The following is a 6,000-nucleotide window of genomic DNA, read 5'->3' as shown; positions in this document are numbered from 1 at the left end:
GATCTCAAAAGTTTATACAATAAATAAGAGTTTAATTTCTTTAAATTATTGCTATTATCTCCATGCATGAACTTTTAAGCAGCAGGAATGCTCTGACCTCAATGTCACTTATGCAAGAACATGCAGTCCTCAAAGAGATAGAAGCAAATTATGTACTTTAAAGCCATTCCTGTGTCTAATGCAAAAATTTTTGTTTGGATAATTCAAGAAATCACGCGAGTTTTCCACTGAAGTCAGCAGGACAGCTCACATGAGATGCTCACATGCCCTAAGTTTGCAAGATACTGATCTCATATATTCATTATTTATTTATATATTGCTATGACGCTCTTGTTTCCGTCTCATATGTGTGTCTTCATTGCACTTTAAACAAAGCCTCTCTCCACTTTACATGATTTTGCATGGACAGCAAGATGAGTATTTGGGCACAGATATGAGTAAGAAAAATGTATCATTAATCCATTTTCACAGGTCTTGGTAGAAAAAAGAGACACCAATAGAAAAGAAAATCACATATGTTTTAAATTACCCCACATTTGTCTTCTTCAAGCAGATTGTAAATGTTGCCTTGTGGTTATGAATTACATTAATTTATTTGGTTAAAAAAGTGTTCTGAGAAGCTTCATGAGTCACCAAACAACATACAGTTTCTGGTGATCACTAGGGCATTTGTTTTTGTAACAGGAAACATTTAAATTACCAAACACAGCTGTTTAAAAAACAGTGTAAAATGTGCAGGTGCATGAAGAGGAAAAAGAAAAAAAAAAAGAAAAAAAGAAGCCCCCTCCCCACCCCCAAAACTTTTATTTTCATAGAAAAATAAGAAGAAAATAGACTTTCAAAGTTAAGAAACCAAGCTACTCAGCAAAAGAGAATCTCAAATTTAGCTAATAATTTTTTTTCTAAATAAAACCCACATTTCTTTTTATTAGACAAAACTACTGAACCAGCACTCAATGTGAGAATGAAAACTGGACCTATCAATCTGCACAGACAATAGACTATAAATGTTCAAATAAGGGTCTGTGTTTTCAAGTTTATTATATGGGGTTATTTTCAGTTGATTAACTGTCACTAAAACAATTGTTGGTGGTATTTGTCTGTAGTGATTCCATTCAACAGAGGTTTAACACTGCAAATCTCTTATTTGTAAATGTGACAGTTTACATTCCAGACGAGAACAGTCTTCTCTTTTAAGGTGGTGGGGGTCCAGCAGACACTTTAGGGTAAGACATAGAATAACTCTCTGATACCAGGACAATTAGCAGCTACAGGAAGGTGCAGATGCTCTTAAAATGCAAACCCAAATCCATCCTTTCACCTTCAACTCGATCAGGGGCTCAGAGCCCCACCCAACGTGGCTTTGACAACACTTCCAGGAATGGGGCACCCACAACCTCTCTGGAAAACTTGTTCTAGTGTCTCCTCACCCTCACAGCAAAGAATTCTGCTGTACAGTTTTATAAGTCCTTTTTCTAAAACAAGCAAGAGAACTGGAAGAGTTATTTCACAGCCTTTACCTTGCAAGTCACAAACGTGACAGCAGAGTTGTTGGATATGTCATCAGATTTTCTTACACTGCACTCTAATTTCACTTATTGTTTATCATCTTGCATTTGTGGATTACACCAGACCTCTGCACCTCATGCAAAGGAAAATACATTTACTTCTTTGGCTGTTATAGAGAAAACACAGTTTGCTTTGGAAAGTGATAGGAAGATGTGAAAGTGATAGAAGTATTCTCTTTACAATCTTTGCAGTTGGAATATGGATTTTTTACAAAGAACAAAGTTCACAGTATTTCATCACAATTTTAGCCATTATTTCATTTCCCTATGAAGGTTTGATGTATAAACAAGTGTCACATAATTCTTGAGATGTGTTGTGGTAATGATTCAAGTAGGTTTTTATTGATAATCTTGCCATTTGTTGAAATAACTTCAAAAATTCTTGTAGAGAACATACTTTGTCCTTTTTATTACTTTCTTTTTGGCATTAGGAAAATTGAACTTGAGAGCTTAAGGTACTAGTCTTAAAACCAATATTTTTAACATTTTTTAAGAATAAATATATTTAACACTAAAAAAAGTTGTAAAGACAAAATTACCAGACATATCTCAAATAATAAGTAACTTCAAAAAGGAGAATAACAGAATTCACACTGTAGACAGAAATTTATAATTTTGTCAAATAATTTTATTCAGTGAAAATATTCAAACACATATTTGGCTTCATGCATGTGCAGTGTGGCCCCCAGAAATATAGTGAAAAAAGTGCTAAATGGTTTCCAGCTAACTGCCTGTAACTTTTGTTTGCTGGAGCAACCAGACAGCTTTACTAGAAACCTCAGAAAGCTTTTCAATAAATACTATTTTGCTTTCAGGACAAATATTTATTGAATTTATGCCACCAAAAATAAGATGAGAACTTTGTCCTTTAATTGTTATAGCCTAAATCTAGTAATACAAAATGGGAAAGAGACACTCTGCTGCATATATTTTACCTCTACCAATCACAGCTGTTGGGTCAAAAGTTGTTAATTTATTTGGCATAGTTTTATCATCCACAGCAGGCTATTCAGAGGACAAAAAATCCTCAGCTTTACCCTGTTCTTGAGAAAAAAAAATAAGAAAAAACCCCACATAATTTTCTTTCAATATCTATAATTTATAACTCTACAGACTTTAATTCATGTTTTATTAATTAAAATATATTTTAAAAATACATTCAGCAAGTGATCTTCCTTCTCAAGCTCTATCAAGCCTTCTTAAGGTTAAGTCAACAACAGTGGAACTCAAGATGAAAGATAAATAACCTTTAAAAATATTAATCATGAATTGTAAGAAAATATGAGACAAAATATTGGTGAAGTCATTTAAAAAATATTCAGATCATTTCATAGTCTGCATCTGGTTCTATTTCATATAAATGCAAGTTGGACATCTACGACCTTTGGGTTAGTAACAGATGCTGTCATGAAGTTGATCATTTTTACATAAGCAAAAGCTAAGCAGAATAATTTCAGGCCACCCAATGTTTCCAAAAGACAGTTGCCTGGCACAGCCAAAGATTGCACTGGTCCATACAAAACTGTATCCAGACACTCTAGGCATACTTTTCAAATTTTATCATCTCTGGCTTTAATTATGAATTTCATATCTCAGGTTTTCTTCTGCCTAATGGTGAGAAATGCCCTCAGAGGCAGAGGGTAATGCTCTGTGTGCAGAAATGTTTGCAAGGTGCCTGTAGGTGCTGCAAGCAGCACTGCTGGGCACAGGGGATGAGGTCTGTGAGCAGCCTGCATGGGCCAGGGAGGAGGAGAAACGAGTCAGGCATGCGGGTGATGCAACAATTGTCATGGTCCCAAATGATGCAGTGAAGCGTATGGATGCCAACCTCACTGGATATCAGCAGGAACCTCAAAGAGTTCCTGCTTGTGCAGGAACAGTTCCACGCTGTGCATCACCCAAACAGGGTCTGGCATCTCATGGCTTTGTATTCCTAAGTGACTCTTGCTGACATTAGCCCTGAGAAAGAGCAGCTCTCTTCTCTAGTCCAGTTAAGATTCCACACCCCCCCCACAAGAATGGTTAACTATCCTTAATTATGTCTGCTTTTTAGAAGTAGTTAATCCTTCAATCTGCTCTTGAAGTTTCTGCTCTTGAGAGGGAAATGTTGGGCAGTCTTAAAAATAACAACCCTGTCTTAAGTGCATTATGATGCACAACAGTGTCAGAAAAAAAATCCAAAACCCAAACCAAAATCAAAACCAACAAACCAAAAAAAGCCACCCCAAACAGACAAACAAACAAATGAGCAAGTCAACTAGTATTTAAATTTGGACAAGCAGACCTTTAAGTTTTAAATAGACAGTTCATCTATCAGGAGCAATATTAGAAATAGAAATTTGAGTAGGTATACCATGTAAATACAACCTCCCTGGTACAGAATCATAGAATTTTTCAGGTTGGGAAAGATCTCTAAGATCATCAAGTCCTACTGTTAACCCAGTATGTTCATGTTCACCACTAAGCCATGGCCCCAAGCACCACTCCCACACATCTTTCAAATACCTCCAGGGATGGTGACTCAACCACTTTTCTGAGCAGCCTGTTCCTATGGTTGACAATCCTTTTGGTGTAGAAAATTTTCCCAATATCCATCTAAACTTCGGGTGAAACTTGAGGCCATTTTGCCTTCTTTTGGCACTTGTTACTAGATAGAAAAGACTGAACCCCACCTTGCTACAACCTTCTTTCAGATACTTGTAGAGTCTGAAATATATAGAGAGAGCAATATACTACTGATTGAACCACTTTGTTTTTCTGATTCTGTCAGATTTTAAAGTAGCTATTTGTTTCAGCACATCTGACTTTAATTTTACCAAGAATTAAAGCTGTGTCTGATAACCTATAAAGCTATAGCTATTAAATTCCCTATAAAAGAAATTTCAATAAAGATTCTGTAACTATTAGCGAAAGCTTATATCCTGTACAGCACTCTTTTCATGTTGCACTTCAAAATGGAAGAGCTGGGCTTTGTGTTGATAAAGTTCATTACACACATGTCATAAACTTTGGGGAAAAACCACCAAAACATAGTGCAGAAAGGTATTAATATAAAACAATGACAAACATTTTGTTTCCTAATGGTAATCAGTTCAATTATACATATTTTTTGCTACATTTTGAAGGATTTATAATCTGGGTGTTCTGGGTGAGTGGATAGGTTTAGTGGGGGGGGAAAACCCAAACAAACAAATAAAACTATTCCTGTTACTGCTGTTATCCTCATCTACAGTGTTTTGGAACTTGATTTTGGGATCCATTGGATTGTGTAAATCAACTGAATTGCAAAAGCCTCAGATATGGTGAAGGCAGTACAGGGTTAGTTACAGCTGAGTGAATACACCTAAGCTATAAAATACAGCATTCCACACTATTCTGTTATTTTTAAATGGCTATTCAAGCTCTTAAAAAAAGATCTCTCTAGTAACAGAATATCCATTTACATGAGACAAGTTCTTCTGGAAGCAATAAAGGTGCCTATCTGCACAGCGCCCAGGATAGGTTTTCATTCAGAACAGGCCTATTTTCTATTTAAGGCATTTCACTCAACTAGAGATTCTAAAAGATCAAATATCACACTATAGGTTCTCCTTCATGCTTTGCAAAGGAGGCCTCACATGCAAGCTGCTTTAAAGCACAGTTTTACTCATGTCATCTGCCAGAATAAAGCACAGCAGCACCTTTGACCTTGGAAAGCAAAGCACACTGGCAGGTTGTGAGAAGCCCATGGGTAGCATCTAAAAGGCATGAAAATATTTATGTCTGTGTTCATACTTCCCCCCAAAATCTTAATACCTCAAAATCTTAGTTTAACACCTATATACCCCAAGAGGTGTGGAAGCATTTGAAAGCTATTGTGTCTGACTTATAATTTTTCCCACTGAAATTTTAGGCAGCTGACAGCTCAAATATTATGTAGTGTGTTGAATTTGTTGCTGCTAATAAATGGAGACAGAGAAAGAGAGACGCAAGCTTGCTCCACGTAGGCAGAAACACTGAACACACAGAACACCCCCAGAGAATTATTAGGTGGTGCTAGCATTGCTCAGCAATCTCCTCAACCTGGTGGGTGCACATTGGGGAGAGCAGGAGGCACTGAGGCCAGATGTGCCTTCTATGCAGGATGGTTAAGTTACAATTTACTTTCCTCTTGGCCATATTACCCTCACAGTTCTGGTCACACAGCAAGTCACGTTTGAGAAAAAGAAACTTTATGAATTGTACCAGGACCCAAGGACTAAAGCAATGTTCAACTCAAATACAATCTGTCACCACTGTCCTTCCATACTACTGGCTCAGCTAACTGTTATGTAAAGTTGGATACCATCACAAGTGGTTAGAAAAATTTTTGGATGAATCAACGCGCAACATATTTTCCAAGCCCTAAAATAGTCTCCTAAAACCAAATCTGGGGTCAATCATGCTTCCTACT

Source organism: Passer montanus, unplaced genomic scaffold, assembly GCF_014805655.1.
Source record: "Passer montanus isolate IOZ18808 unplaced genomic scaffold, ASM1480565v1 scaffold50, whole genome shotgun sequence".
NCBI lineage: Eukaryota > Metazoa > Chordata > Aves > Passeriformes > Passeridae > Passer > Passer montanus.
The sequence above is the reverse complement of the archived record's forward strand: the minus strand, read 5'-3'. Positions refer to the sequence as shown.